Below are 16709 nucleotides of genomic sequence, written 5' to 3'. Positions count from 1 at the left end.
GTCAGTTCGGTTACCTTGGAAATGATGCCCTGTTGCTGAAGATCCTTGAGCTGTGCCTTCAGGCGCTCCCTCAGCAGAGCCGGGACCTGGTGTGGTGCGTGGTACCACGTAGCAGAATCTTGTATCGATATGGCAGCATGCCCATCCCACCGAACACATCTGGATACTGAGCGAAGATGTCGTCAATGCACGAGGTTCAGCTGCTTGCAGGCCTGCGCGCCAAGTAGCGATGCCCTGTCTGGCTTGACAATTTCAAAACGTAACCGTGCATGGGTGCTCCGGTTGGAGACGAGATGATGGCAGGATCCCAGTGCCGTGATGGCATTTCAGTTGTAGTCCAGGAGTCTGCAGGCTGCTGGAAGGACCTTGGGGGGCTTCTTGATGCGTTTGAAATCTCCCTGTGAGAGGAGGTTGGAAGCACCTGTGTCCAGTTTAAACTGGATGGAGCAGTGGTTGACCTGCATCACCGCACGCCATTCGTCCGCAGAATCCACAGTGAGGATGGATTGAATTTGTGATGAGTTGGATGTGGCATATTCACATTTGGTAATGATGCCCACACAGTAGGCGGACTCCAGGCATTCTTCCTCTGGATCCGCTGTGCTGCCAGGATCAGAATCCTGTAATCGTTGTTGCACACTCTGAACGTGCCGTCGTCGGAATTGGGAGCGCTGGCCCCTGACTGGTGGTGCAGACCTGCACAAGGCTGCATAGTGTCCAGGCTTCCCGCAGTTTAAACATCGCCTGCCTCTTGCAGGGCAGTGTTTCTTTAAGTGGGCATTGCTGCAGTTCGAGCACGTCATGACGTTGGCGTCCTGACGCTCCGCGTGTCGTCGCACATGCGCAGTGCGGGTGTCAGCCGCTTCGTTATCCCGTTTGCATCGCGCATGCGTGGGGCCCCGGGAAACGCACGCAAAATGGCCACTTTCATCAATGCTGAGGCGCTGCATCCGGGAGATGGCCTGCACACTCTCTGCCTCGTGGGAGGCAAGTTGCTAATTTTCAGCCGATTTGTACTGGACATAGCGATTTTTGGCATGCTCATGCACTGTGCATGATTCAATCGCGACTGGCAGGGTCATATGCTTGATTTTTAGTAGCTGCTCTCTCACAGGAACAGAGTGAACTCCAAAAACGATTTGGTCTCTGATCATGGAGTCAGCAATATCACCAAAGTTGCAGGACAGCGCTAGCAGGCGGAGGTTAGTTAAGAAGGAGTTGAAAGATTCATCTTTACCTTGTAAATGCTGTTTGAATTTGTAGCGCTCGAAGATTTCATTGGTGTCCACTTCACAGTGACTGTCAAACTTGTCCAGGATGGTCTGAAACTTTGCCTTGTCCTGGCCTTCGGTGAAGTGAAATGAGTTGAAGAGTTTGATGGCTTGATCACCCGCTGTTGAGAGGAGAAGCGCGATCTTCTTTGCATCAGACGCACCCACGAGGTCTGAAGCTTCGATGTACAGCAGAAACTTTTGCTTGAATGTTCACCAGTTGGCACTGAGATTGCCGGAGGTCCTGAGCTGGTGAGGAGCCTGAATCTTCTCCATGGTGCCGGGATACATTTGCTGGTCGTCACGGAACGGACTGAGGTAAACCACCTCGATTAAGCAGTCTCCTGGTAGCATGATGTGTTATGTACCCTGGGATAACACACGCTGCAACTGGTTGCAGCATTAACCAAAAGATACTCCAGACCTTGAAGTTAGTTCAATCTGATTTATTGAACTAGTAGCACAGTTAGCACAGTTCTCTGTGAGTTCGACTCTCTGCTAACCTAAGTGTGGTTACTCTGACTGAACCAGACTAGCTCTTAGCAACGTGCTGGAGGTGCGATACTGTATATACACCCTGACTCACTCTGTAGATGTTCATCAGTGAAAAGAGGTGGAGTGTGAGTGCCTCGTGCTTTTTATAGTGAGATACAACCCCCGAGTGTCCTGGCTGCTCATTGGTCATGTCCTGTTCTCTGTGTTCATTAGCTGCCTGTCTGTGCCTGTCTGTATATCATTATCTGCATGTCTGCATATCATGACAGTGAGCCTACTCATACCATCTCCTCCTTGTCTTGGAATGATGTGTAATTGTCTACTTTTGCTTTTGTCTTTTCTTTCAAATTAGGGAAACTCCCCAGTGGTGCACTACATGTGAGGCAAGAGCCAATGCACACTCTAAAGTAGCAGTGACAGGGGTTCTTGATTATAACTATCATTATAACTTGTAATATTAGCCCTGTAATGCAAGGCAATTGCTTACAGCGGATTGCACAGCTATGCTGGTAAGTAACTCAGGGGCTGAGCTTTTTCCCGTCAAAACAAACCAGTTGGCAAATCATTCAAGCCATTTTCTTTTGTTGATCTGTGTGTGCCATTACAAACATGTTTCCCCTCATGAGCACTTTTAAGATGTTTTGGACGGTTTTGCAATTTTTCAGCTTATTCGATTGTATCAGGCGTACCTTCAGCTTATTCTGTGCACGTTCGACCCACAACAAAGTTTGCTTGGTGCGATAAAAAACAGCTGACAATATGCATTGGTGGGAAAGCAGGCTGGCTTATTTTTTCTAGAGTTTGAGGCTAGAGGTTGGTGGGTGACGCAGGTTGTGTGCTGAAAGTATTGGCTGCAGGGTTGGTGGGTACCGTGATGGTTGACTTGTGGCTCAATGTTCCATCAGACACCTCTTGCGAGGATGCAGTGATACAAGCTGTGAAAGGAAATGTTCCATTTGAAACTGAGAGCAGTGCAACCAATGAGGTTTTATTATAATACTCCACCTTATCTTTTCTTTACACTCACCTGAAGCAACTTGCAAAACAGGGAGCATTTTGCGTAGGTGCACGACAAGAATGCTGACAGCCATTTTATTAGATTTTAGAAATAAAGCAAAATGCAGAAAATATGAAATTTTAAAAAAGTCTGCATCTGAAAGAAGGAGATAAGTTAGTGTCTGGCAGGGGAAGCTTTCGATAGAATGTGTTGCATTCTTGGATTGCATGTCCCCACAGGGTCAATAGTTAATGAGGTTGTTATTTGCACTCTACATCCTGACATACGAAGTTCAAACAATGCAACATTTATTTTTATTCATTCATAGGGCATCGCCGGTTAGGCCAGCATTTATTGCCCAGCCCTAATTGTCCTTGAACTGAATGGCTTGCCAGACCAGAGGGCATTTAAAAGTCAGCTACATTGCTGTGGATCTGGAGATCCAGGTAGGCCAGAGCAGGTAAGGCAAGCTGATTTCCTTCCCTCAGTGAGCATAACGATCTTTACACCAAATCTATGATCCTATCACGTTTGATGTAGGTTCAAACATTAGAATCTGACTTGAAGATGGGAAACTGAAATAATTTAGATTCCAGGCCTAATATTTAAATAAGACACATTCGGATTCTCCGATCTGAGTTCATCACGCCACCGCTGCCAGCGAGAACGGAGAACTTGGCGCTCAGCCAACACTTCACTCATTGCAGCGGGACCGGAGAATCCCGCCAGAGAGAACGGATGGAGAACTCCGGCCCATGGAGTTTGTTAGATGATCTGAAATTGATCATATGGTTGCTGAAGGCAGAACAATGACTTCCACGCCCATGACCACTGCTATCTAGAAGGACAAGAGCAGCAGATACCTGGGAACCCCACCACCTGGAGGTTGCCCTCCAAGTCACTCACCACCCTGACTTGGAAAAATATCGATGTTCCTTCACTGTCACTGGGTCAAAATCCTGGAACTCCCTCCCTAACAGCACTGTGGGTGCACCTACTCCTCAGGAACTGCAGCTGTTCAAGAAGGCAGCTCACCACCACCTTCTCAAGGACCACAAGGGATGGGCAATAAATGCTGGTCTAACCAGCGACCCCCACATCCTGTAAATGAAGTTTAAAAAAGAATGCAAGTTGTCTTGTTTCAACATCAAGAAGGTGTTCTTTCATTTTGTTCCCCATTCTCTTCTACGCAATTATGTGGCTGATTGACAAAATAAAAACGTGATTTTGTGTGGAAAATGACTTGTATCAAAATAAGATTGATATTGAAGTTTTTTTTAATGATACGGAGAAGGATGTACGAGGCACCTGCTGGAAATGTTATTTATCTCACAAATCTGATGCAGTGGAATGTGACATTGACATTGCAAAGATAATGTGGCAAGTGCCACTGAATGAGCTAGATTGTGCAACGCTGGGTGCAAATCAAATGATATTACAAAAGGGTGGAGAGGAGACAGAGGCACGTAGAACACCATAACCAATTGCACTTTGGGTGAAGCTAAACTCGGAAAGTTTAGTTCAGTTAAGGAAGCACCCTCAATACTGCACAAACACACAAGACTTACTGAATTCCCAGGTGGGGGCTGCATTTAAAACCACTGCTTTACAATTCTATTTGGAGGTGCAAATGAAAAACAAAAGGGCCAGAATTCTCCACCCGTTTTCTGGTGCCAGAATTTTCTGGTCCCATTGGCAGCGCACCCCCGCCAGCAGAATTCCTATTGACAGCGGTGGGGGCAGAGAATGCCACGGCCAGCGAACGCCGTGCTGTGTCCCGCCACCGGAAAACACATGGCTGGGAGGGAGGAGAATCCCTCTCAAGATCTGCATTAAATACTTTTCATGATCTAAGGATTCCCAAAGCGACTTACTACCAGTGAGGTACTTTCTAAGTACAATCACTGCCTCAATGTAGGGAATATGGCTGCCACCTGCCACATTGCACATGCAGTAAGGTCGCACAAAATGAAATATAGTCCAGGACAATGAACCATGCTTTACTGTCACTACTTTTGTTTCCTTTTCTTCCAATCTAACAGCGTGTAAACAATGGGCTGGATTTTCCGACAATTCCTGCCTCAGGTTCGCCAGTGGCAGAGGGTGCCAACAATGGGAACTCCCAGTGACAACGGAGGGTGTGATGAACAGTTCCTGCCTTATCATCATGTAAGGTGATGTCTCCTTTAAGACCGGGCTTGGAACCCTGGGGACTCTGCCTCTGGCTCCGCCCATCTGTGAGCCATATATAAAGGGCTGCCTCATGGTCTGTGTAGCAGTCAGCACTTGTCTCAGGTCTAACATACTTCTTAGTCTAATAAAGCCTTCTTTACAGTTTAATCTCTAAGCTTCGTTATTGAGGGTACCTCAGAGGGACTGGAAGATCTCGCCACCAGCCAATGGTGGGGCATCTCCGCTGCTACAAAACACAACATGGGGAGGTGGAGGGGAGGGGGCAGAAAGCCCCGCCCAATGAAACAAAACTAAATTACCAAATTAATTTAGACCTCAAAGGTGTTTAAGAAACACAGTTCATTTCAGAATATTGTGGGCTGGATTCTCCGCACCCCGACGCCGAAATCGCGGGGCGGGGAATCCACTTTCCCGCAAGGAATTGGGACCGGCGCCGGTTCCCCGATTCTCTGGGCCCCGAAACGCGGCGTACCCAGAGAGTATGCCACGCCGCATATCCCCTACCAGTGGCCATTGCTGAAGGCCCGCTCCGCCATTCTCTGACCTCGACCGAAGTCCCGACAGTGTGGATCCAATATGGTCCTGTCAGTCGGGATACTTGCGTGACGACTGCGGACTCAGTCTGCGGCCGCCCTGGTCAGGGGCGGGCCGATCGGAGGGCAGGGGGGGCCTGAAATGCAACAGGGCAATTTGTGGGAGGGTGGTCCGGGTCGGGCGCGCGGCCGATCGGGGGCACTATGTTGAAGGTTCAGCCCCGCGGTCTGAGTCTGCCATGGAGCATGGCGGCCGCTGGAGGCCGCTGCCGTGCGCATGCGCGGCCTCTGACCCGGAAGTGCGGGGGCTTGTGTCTGCAGCAAAAGCTGCTAGTTTTACGCTGGTTCACTGCTAGCTCCCTGCAGGGCTCAGAATATGTGGCCCTTTCACGTCAATTTTTCTGGCGTGAATGTCCACAGTTTTTACGATGGCGAGGGGACATAGTCCCAAAAACAGGGAATCCAGCCCAGGATACCTGGATGGTAGATTTTCATCTTCACCATCTGGGTGGCATCTGGTGCAGTGTGCCATCCATGAGAACCTACAGGATTCCCATCCTATTGATTTCAGTGGAAGGAAAATCGGGTGAGTTCTGAAATGGACTGGTGGGTAAACCGCTCTGTCAGATGACCACCTTGGACAAAGAATTCAGAAAACGCCCCCCCTTATTAATTCATTACTACTCTCTGAGTTTGTTACTATTTCTGAATCTCGTTGCTTCATTTTACTGCATATTTGAAGTATTATTTTGAGTTTGTTCTAATTTTATACTTTTCCAACTCTCATAGAATCATAGAGTGCAGAAGGAAGCCATTCGGCCCATCGAGTCTTCACCGGACCTTGGAAAAAGCACCCTACTTAAGCCCATGCCTACACCCTAGCCCCGTAACTCACTAACCCCACCTAACCTTTTTGGACACTAAGGGCAATTTAACATGGCCAATCCCACCTAACCTGCATATCTTTGGACTGTGGGAGGAAACCGGAGCACCTGGAAGAAACCCACGCAGTTACGGGGAGAAAGTGCGAACTCCACACAGACAGTGACCCAAGGCCGGAATTGAACCCCTCCTTCAAGAGCTGGTTCTCACTGTGTTTAAAGTTGCACCAGTGTTTAGAAATGACCATTCCTCATGTATGTGTGCCTAGACTCTGCAAGACAAGAGACGATTGGACCATGGACGGTGTCAAAGGCATGGTCAGTCCACCCTTGGTATTTCCCAATGGTAATCACTGAATGGCAATCCTAAGCAGAAATCCAGGCTGATAATTTCCCCTTCCACACACCAGCATACTGAGGTCAACTGGCGAGCCTTAATTGCAAGATTAACTAGTTCAATACGCAACAGGCCAGGAATTGGACCTGATATGCAGGTCTTACAGCAAGGTATTGTACACCGAGGCATGTTTACTCGCTCAGTAATTAGGAGAAATTTAAATTAATCAGCGTGAGAAAAAAATAATCTTTTGTTGGGAGAACAAAGGTGCTGATCGAGACTCCATGATCGGAGTGATGGCATCGCATGTTGGTTGGGTTGCCAAATGTGATCAAAAGTATTCCTGGAGGTTTCATCACGTGACTTGCCCCCACCCTCCAGCCATTAGTCAGCAAACACACCCATCCTTGTGCTACGCTGGGCTGGATTCTCCGTCCCCTGGCAATGTGTGTCTCGGCAGCGTGCCATTCGCTGCCGTTGAGATTCTCTACTCCACTACTTTCAATGGGATTTCCCATCGAAGCCACCCCGTGCCGTCAGGAAATCCGGGGCAGAATTCTGCTCACTGTCTTCCTTCACCAATTGGAAAGCAAAAAGACATCATTACCAATTGGGTGATGTTAGCCAAACAGCTCCCCCTCCTCCCCACTCCAGTTTTCAATATTCTCACACCTTGTAAAGAGAAATGTTCAAATAAAATTATTTTAAAAAATCTTTTTTTTAAATGTCCCGATGACTTTTCTCCAGGATTGCACACAGCACAAATCCTGGCGATTAATCTTCAACTGCTGGAGACGCTAAGATAATCCGGGGTGGTGGTGGTGGTGGTGATGGGTGAGATCGATGGGGGAAGTTTGACAAGCCAAACTTGTGACTGTCATTTAAAGTGATAATCTACTTTTGGTCTCTGGTAAATATCTGTCTGAAGGTAACCAAACAATTCATACACATGACATTACTCAAATCTGGGGCGAGATTCTCCGACCCCCTGCCGGGTCGGAGAATCGCTGGGGGCTGGCGTGAATCCCGCCTCTGCCGGTTGCCGAAGTCTCCGGCACCGGATATTCGGCGGGGGCGGGAATCGCGCTGCGCCGGTTGGCGGGCCCCCCCGCGCGATTCTCCGGCCCGGATGGGCCGAAGTCCCACCGCTAAAATGCCTGTCCTGCCGGCATAAATTAAACCACCTACCTTACCAGCGGGACAAGGCGTCGCGGGCGGGCTCCGGGGTCCTGGGGGGGGCGCAGGGCGATCTGGCCCCGGGGGGTGCCCCCACGGTGGCCTGGCCCGCGATCGGGGCCCACCGATCCGCGGGCGGGCCTGTGCCGTGGGGGCACTCTTTCCTTTCCGCCTTCGCCACGGTCTCCACCATGGCGGAGGCGGAAGAGACTCTCTCCACTGCGCATGCGTGGGAATGCCGTCAGCGGCCGCTAACGCTCCCGCGCATGCGCCGCCCGGAGATGTAATTTCCGCGCCAGTTGGCGGGGCACCAAAGGCCTTTTCCGCCAGCTGGCGGGGCGGACATTCGTCCGGTGCGGGCCTAGCCCCTTAAGGTTGGGGCTCGGCCCCCAAAGATGCGGAGCATTCCGCACCTTTGGGGCGGCGTGATGCCCGACTGATTTGCACCGTTTTGGGCGCCAGTCGGCGGACATCGCGCCGTTTCCGGAGAATTTCGCCCATATGTTGCTAATTCTTAGTTGCGATTGGTTTGCAATTACATCATCCAGTGTGAACCATATTTACAGCTAAATTTTGCTTAGCTGTTGCCTGAAGTTTGGTATTATTTCACTGATTTTTAGCGGGATCGTACGTTTGAAGTGGGTTTAAGCCGAGCTGGCTCAAAAATGATAGTAAAGTGATGTATTGCTTCAATTATACATTTTAACGCTGGAAATAAATGAGATGGCTCTTCTTTACTCACTTGGGGCACAATTCGCACCCGACTTGGTGCTGGAGCAAGGCTGTTAAATAGAATCCCGCGAGACGTTGTGACCTGGATCTCACTCTCGCTGGGCGAGATTCAGATCTGCATAATTAAATGAGCCATATATTTCGTACTGGTTCACCGAAACATGAACCAGACATAAAGGCACATGGAGGAGAGTCTCCAGACCATTTGATCCCCCCAAGTGGTCAGGGACAGGACAGGGTGGCACCCTGGCACTCTGCTGGCACCTGGGCACCTTGGTGTTGTCAGCCTGGCACAATGACAGTGACACCCTGGCAGTGCCAGGGTGCCCAGGTGAGACCGCCATTGTTCCAGGGGCACTGCTATGGTTCTAGGGGCACTGGCAGGGTGCCATGCTGACAGTGCCAGGGTGCCCTGGTGCCAAGTTGGCACTGAATTTTGGATGAGCTTGGAGCAGTGAGACAAAATGGCACCCCAATTCCCAGCGGAAAATCCTTCTAAGTGTGGTCTCGGTGGAGAGAATCTCCTTGAGGCCCAAAAACCAGCAAAGTGCCGTTGAATAGTGGGATGTTTCATCGCTGAAAAACACCCCACTCTACTTGCCATTCAGCAGACTTTAACTCAAGATTACAGATTTTTCACTGCCAGATTCCACTTTCATCTCTGACACCCGCTGGCTCTGCACAACCAGTGACAATTAACCCTCATCAGAACAATTATATTCACCGACTAGCTCTCCCTGGGCTGCTGAGTGAGAAAGGAAAGATGATTTTGATGTGGCTGATTGAGCAAACGGCGAAGATTGTTCATCTTATTTGGTTTCTCCTCCTTCTTCTCATTGACATCTTGCGTTGGGTTAGCTATAATGTGCCTACAAAACAGTTCCTCTGAAGATGTCAGATCATCGACCCGGAGGTGGGAGGGCGATGTGGATCAGAGTTAATGAGTGCATGGGTGAGACTTTGAGGAGCATTAGGTTCCGGTTGTTGAGAGTGAGTAAGGTGGTGGGAAGGAGGAGGGGTAGAGTGGGTTAGGATGGAGGAGAAATCTTGTCAGGGGTCTAGTTTGAGGGCTATGGTGACGACAGCGTTGCCAATGGTTCCGAGTAAGTATTCAGGGAGCCCAGTCCACGGGAAAGATATGGGCCGGGATTTTCCGACCCCGTGGCAGGTCGGAGAATCCCAGGGGGGTCGCAAGAATCGCGCCCCGCCCACCGAAGCTGGCTTCCCGATTCTCGCCCGCTGATTCTCGGGCGTCCACGGGATTCCCGCCGCGCCGGACGGGGGCCGTTGAAAGCGCCCTCCCCCGGTGATTCTCCTGGCCTCGACGGGCAGAGTGGCCACCGAGTTCGCCGAGTCCCGCCAGCGTGGGTTACTCAGGTCCCACACGGTGGGACCTGGGAGGTGTCTTTGCGGGGGCCGTCCTGGAGGGGTGGCGGGGGGGGATCCGACCCCGGGGGGGCCCTCGGTGGCCTGGCCCGCGATCGGGGCCTACCGATTGGAGGGTGGGCCGGTTCCGTGGGGGCCTATGTTTCTCCGACCGGGCCCCTGTAGGTCTCCGCCATATTGCTCGGGGGCCGGCACAGTGAAGGGAACCCCGCGCATGCGCGAATCAGGCCGGCCGTTCCGCGCATGTGCGGAAATAGGCCCGGCAAAGCGCGCATGCGCGATCTCGCGCCGCCCGTTCTGCGCCGGCTGGAGCTGCGGGGAACATTCTGCCGCCGACCTAGGAAGTGGAGCATTTCCCATTATCGGGGACGGTTGACGCCGGAGTGGTTGGCACCGCTTTTCACGCCGGCATGGGGACATAGCCCCATTATTGGAGAATCCCGCCCATGGAATCAGTTGAGGAGGCATTTTAGGTGAAAGGGATGTCGGCTAACGCCGCTGTGCGAGAATCATGGGTTGAGCCGGGGTGGGGATGGATAGAGTATACAAGAGGTGGAGGGAAGTGGGGCTGGTCAAGGTGAGGGATCTGTACTTGGAGGCAGGGTTCGCCAGTCTGGAGGAGCTAAGGGAGAGGGTAGAGCTGGAGGGGGTTCCCTAGGTTGCCGGGCTCCACCCTGCTGGAGTGACTGCTGCTTCCGGATGTGGAAGGGGAGGGCAGAATTGGGGATATACATAAGTGGCTGGGGGAGCAGGGAGGCGAGCGGGTGGTGACGATCAAGGAGAAATGGGAAGCGGAGTTGGGAGGGGAGATCAATTGGGGAGTATGGAGTGATGCACTGTGTAGGGTAAGCAGGATCTCTTCTTGTGCAAGGATGAGCCGAATACAGTTTAAGGTGGTGCACAGGGTGCTTATGACTCAAACAAACACCAAAGAACAAAGAAAAGTACAGCACAGGAGCAGGCCCTTCGGCCCTCCAAGCCCGTGCCGACCATGCTGCCCGACTAAACTACAATCTTCTACACTTCCTGGGTCCGTATGCCTCTATTCCCATCCTATTCATGTATTTGTCAAGATGCCCTTTAAATGTCACTATCGTCCCTGCTTCCACCACCTCCTCCGGCAGCGAGTTCCAGGCACCCACTACCCTCTGTGTAAAAAACTTGCCTCGTACATCTACTTTAAACCTTGCCCCTCTCACCTTAAACCTATGGCCCCTAGTAATTGACCCCTCTACCCTGGGGAAAAGCCTCTGACTATCCACTCAGTCTATGCCCCTCATAATTTTGTATACCTCTATCAGGTCGCCCCTCAACCTCTGTCGTTCCAGTGAGAACAAACCAAGTTTATTCAGCCGCTCCTCATAGCTAGTGCCCTCCATACCAGGCAACATTCTGGTAAGTCTCTTCTGCACACTCTCTAAAGCCTCCACATCCTTCTGGTAGTGTGGCGACCAGAATTGAACACTATACTCCAAGTGTGGCCTAACTAAGGTTCTATACAGCTGCAACATGACTTGCCAATTCTTATACTCAATGCCCCGGCCAATGAAGGCAAGCATACCGTATGCCTTCTTGACTACCTTCTCCACCTGTGTTGCCCCTTTCAGTGAGCTGTGGACCTGTACACATAGATCTCTCTGACTTTCAATACTCTTGAGGGTTCTACCATTCACTGTATATTCCCTCCCTGCATTAGACCTTCCAAAATGCATTACCTCACATTTGTCCGGATTAAACTCCATCTGCCATCTCTCCGCCCAAGTCTACAAACAATCTAAATCCTGCTGTATCCGCTGACAGTCCTCATCGCTTTCCGAAATTCCACCAACCTTTGTGTCGTCTGCAAACTTACTAATCAGACCAGTTACATTTTCCTCCAAATCATTTATATATACTATAAACAGCAAAGGTCCCAGCACTGATCCCTGCGGAACACCACTGGTCACAGCCCTCCAATTAGAAAAGCATCCTTCCATTGCTACTCTCTGCCTTCTATGACCTAGCCAGTTCTGTATCCACCTTGCCAGCTTCACCTTTTGTACCAGTCTACCATGAGGGACCTTGTCAAAGGCCTTACTGAAGTCCATATAGACAACATCCACTGCCCTACCTGCATCAATCACCTTAGTGACCTCTTCGAAAAACTATCAAGTTAGTGAGACACGACCAACCCTTCACAAAACCATGCTACCTCTCACTAATACGTTCATTTGCTTCCAAGTGGGAGTAGATCCAGTCTCGAAGAATTTTCTCCAGTAATTTCCCGACCACTGACGTAAGGCTCACCGGCCTGTAGTTCCCTGGATTATCCTTGCCACCCTTCTTAAACAGAGGAACAACATTGGCTATTCTCCAGTCCTCCGGGACATCACCTGAAGACAGTGAGGATCCAAAGATTTCTGTCAAGGCCTCAGCAATTTCTTCTCTAGCCTCCTTCAGTATTCTGGGGTAGATCCCATCAGGCCCTGGGGACTTATCTACCTTAATATTTTTCAAGACACCCAACACCCCGTCTTTTTGGATCTCAATGTGACCCAGGCTGTCTACACACCCTTCTCCAGACTCAACATCCACCAATTCCTTCTCTTTGGTGAATACTGATGCAAACACTCGGGTGAGAATGAGTGGGTTCTTTCAGGGGGTAGCAGATGAGTGTGAGAGGTGTGGGCGGGGGCCAGCGAATCATGCGCACGTGTTTTGGGGTTGCGATTCTGGGCAGGAATGTTTGCGGTCTTAGCCAGGATAGTGGAGGAGGAGGTGGACATGGACTCTTTGGTGACGATGAACTGAAGCGAGACTGATGAAAGACATATTAATTAATATATTTTGCATGGACCCTGCTGGATTCTCCAGTCCCCCAGCCGTGTGTTTCTCGGCGATGCACCATTCATTGGCGGCGGGATTCCCTCTCCCTGCCACTTGCCAATGGAATTTCCCATTGCAGCCACCCCACAACTCCAGGAAACCCGTAGGCAGGGGTGCGCTGCCAGCGGGAAACGAGAATCCCAATGGCCGGAGACTTCCGGCACTTATTTCCATTTCCCTGTTGTTTATCCGGTCTGCCTCAGGTGTGTACCTGGGGTGAATCCACTTCAGAGTGAATCTAAAAGCTGGGTATATGTGCTGCTGTACTGCAGCATTATAAGCACAGAGCCAACCTGTCACTGGAGGGAGCCTTCGATTTCCTCCCTATCGTGTGAGGTACACTGGTATAACACTGGCTGCAACTGGATGCAGTTTAGATGAGAAAGATACTCCAGACCTTGAAGTTAGTTCAATCAGGTTTATTGAACTAATAGCACAGTTAGCACAGTTCTCTGTGAGTTCGACTCTCTGCTATCTTAAGTGTGGTTACTCTGTCTGACTGAACCAGACTAGCTCTTAGCCACATGGTGGGGGGGGGGGGGGGGTGAGATTGTAACAACACCCTTGACTGACTCTCTAGATGTTCATCAGTGGAAAGAGGCGGAGTGTGAGTGCCTCGTGTCTTTTATAGTCAGATCCCACCCCTGAGTGTCCTGCCTGCTTATTGGTCATGTCCTGTTCTCTGTGTCCATTAGCTGCTTGTCTGTATATCATTATGTGTATGTGCCTGCATATCATTGTTTTCTTATGTGTACTTTGTAACATAAGCGGCTTCCTTGTGTTGCATTTGTCAAAGGAAGGTCGAGACGTGTAAATAACTTCAACTCATTTATTTACACCATGTACACTTTTATAACTTGAGTTCGACACTACTGCTAATCCTATTGTAGCTACCTAAACTGACTAACCAGCTGCTGTCTTCCACGTGGTGGGTGTGATAATGAATCAACCCTGTGCCTCTCCTCACTGACTGTCTCCACTGGCCGAAGGGGCTGATCATGTGTGCGGTGTCCTTTATGTATGGGTTGGTGTAATGCGCCCCTGTGGTCGTGTCACCTTCTTGTGTATCGTGAATGTCCATTGGTCGCCTCCCATCTAACTTATCTATTGGTTGAGTGTGTGTGTGTGATGTTTCTGGTGCTCCCTCTAGTGTCTGTCTAGCTTACATGTAATTACAGTGAAGCACATCACCACAATCACGACATTCCCCAGGTCTCCAGCCAACCCTGACTGGTGTGATGATTTAAAATTGCCACTGCTGAATTCTCTTGCTTGAATAGCTAGATTTCTGTGACTTTTAGTCCAATTGACAGTAAACTGATGACCGCGCCATATAGTCTCTCAGGGGCCAATATAAGTGATTTATTTACTTCTGCTGCATGCCAAGGTTGGATCCAGCCTTATGCTATGCACCCTTAGCAGATTGATAAAGAGTTTGTAAATGTTGCAGCTTTAAACTCTCACAGCAGCATCATGTACCTTTCGTATTGTACAGTCCACTGGGTCACAAAAATGAAGGACAGAAAATTGGTTCTTCAACTGCTTTACTTTTTGATCCTATTATCCTCATTAAGGTACAGAAGAGTATTTTCCGGCAGCACGGTGGCGTAGTGGTTAGCGCTGCTGCCTCACAACACCGAGGTCCCAGGTTCGATCCCAGCTATGGGTAACTGTCGGTGTGGAGTTTACATATTTTCCCCGTGTTTGCGTGGGTTTCACCCCCACAACCCAAAGATGTGCAGGGTAGGTGGATTAGCCTCGCTAAATTACCCCTTAATTGGAAAAAATGAATTGAGTACTCTAAATTTTTTTTTTTAATTTAAAAAAAGATGAGTATTTTCCTCTTCACCTCCCCAATCTGGGTCAGCGACAGAGCTGCAATGCTATAAGCCCTATATTTTGCATTGCACTTCAATCTACAAAGGCTTCATTCAGGTAGCAAAGGTTGCATTCTTTGCCTTAATTTATGTGTAGCAGCTCACGATTGAGTCTGTGATAGCCACAAATCACCAGGTAATAATAACCATTGAGGCAGGTCACTGCCATGAAATAGCAAATTCAAGAATATATACATACAGTTCATTAGATTTCCGAACCTCTGAAGATTTTAGTATGACAAGGAGGCCAGAAAACTGTGCGATGTGTTCGGAAGTTTATAGCTAGCACTGAAATGGAAAAGAAATGTAAAACAAATCTGATTCAACTACTTTATGCAAAAGTCTAGAGCATCGAAGGTGCCATATTTTGTTGCCCGATACAAAAAAAAGTATTGAAAAATAGAACGTTAATCATTTTAGGCTGGGTTTTTCTGATTTTAAGTCAGAAGTTTACAAACAGCTACATTTGTCTAAAATCTGAGCTCAGGAGTATGAGGTTGTGTCGGAAAAGTTGCAGTTTTTCAGCTCCAGCCTTAAAGATCATCAATCTAACCAGATTATGGTTTGATCCTGTAATTAATAGAACATTCAAGCGCTGATAATTTATGCCACCAGAAATAGTCAGGCAAATTAGAGATTCTGCTATCATCAAGCGTTTAATTGCAATGGAGACGTAGTTCAACCAATCACTTAAAAAGAAACCATACTAATGCCACAATAGCATGTCGGATGCCCAAGAGAGCATGTTCACAATGCAGGTAGCTTCAACGTGAAAGAAAGAGCCAACGATGGCATGGAGACTGCAAAAGCTATGTCCAACCCTGCATCTTGGAGTGGTAAGATGTGTGCAAGCTCACTCATAGTCATTTCCAGGTTACAGGCAACTAAGATAAATGGGATGGGGGTTCGAATCTATACTGGATGACAGTACAGCTCTGGAAAAGGCTTGCCTTCTCAGTTGAGGAATGGCTGCAGCATGCAGGAGAATTCGACAAAGTAAAGACAACAAAAGCGTGAAGGGAGATGACTTCTAAAAAGTAATAGCGCGTAATAAAATCATTACATTCAGACCAGAGGGTAAGCAATAAACACAATACTTGTCAATTTATGTTACTGCTGTTTGGTGGAGAACAGATGTTGTGCTAGGCAACAATTGGATATCGGTGATTCAAGTAAGTACCTGTGGGCTCACTTCCTTATAGCCAGACCTGCTGAGTATTCCAGCGCTTTCTATTCTTATTTCAGATTTCCATTCCAGTATTTTCCATTTCTATCTGTTAATTTTACCCAAGCTAGGAACTCCCCTGCCAAAAGCCTAGTTAAAATTCACAACTTACTTTTTCTCCAATTGAATCCTACCACCTAAGGTGATTTCTCTTCTGCTGTCTCCCATTTTGGCTGAAATTCAATGAATGACCACAAGGAAGATGCTATTTGCTATTCCAGGCAGTCTTTTCCAATACACATTGTCTTCATTCACAATCTCTACATTATTTAATCTTCTGGTCCCCATTTCAAAGTTTAAATATCCCCCTCTACTCTTAGGCCACAATGAAAAGTTATTTTGACAACTCACAGCAACTGACACGGGTGATGTTGCCTCAGATTTTCCTTTCCCTAGTGGGCCACCACTCTGGACATTGCATAGAAACTTATCACATGGGTCTGAATTTCTGCTCACCACCGTGAGAGTCAGCATGTAACTGTAACCAACCCCACCCCGACAGGCCCACTGCCATTTCCTGTAGAATTGAGCGTTCAATGACAGCCAGCGAAATATCCGCCCACCCTTGGAAAGAAATCCCGGGCACGATCTTCCTACCTCGTTGCGCTCTCGCTCAAGCGAAACAAGGCCGGTGAATAGCGGGAGAGGCCAAAAACCATAACCATGCCAGGCACCAAACAGTTTGCGATGCAACCAGCCTGCTCCCATTGGTGAAATCGGGATCTCGACATGGCGGCGCGA

The 16709-nt window shown here is 49.1% G+C and overlaps 1 long non-coding RNA gene across 1 annotated transcript; it reads left to right on the top strand.

Annotated features, from left to right (window-relative positions):
• Nucleotides 1–3089: 3089 nt before the first annotated feature.
• On the top strand, nt 3090–7370 carry LOC140407778 (uncharacterized). Its single transcript, XR_011939820.1, has 3 exons — nt 3090–3223; nt 4806–4937; nt 6279–7370. It is a non-coding gene; the product is annotated as an uncharacterized lncRNA (long non-coding RNA).
• Nucleotides 7371–16709: the final 9339 nt, after the last annotated feature.

The sequence above is a fragment of the Scyliorhinus torazame genome, chromosome 1 (genome assembly GCF_047496885.1).
Source record: "Scyliorhinus torazame isolate Kashiwa2021f chromosome 1, sScyTor2.1, whole genome shotgun sequence".
Taxonomy (NCBI): Eukaryota; Metazoa; Chordata; class Chondrichthyes; order Carcharhiniformes; family Scyliorhinidae; genus Scyliorhinus; species Scyliorhinus torazame.
This window is presented reverse-complemented; position numbering and strand designations above follow the sequence as displayed.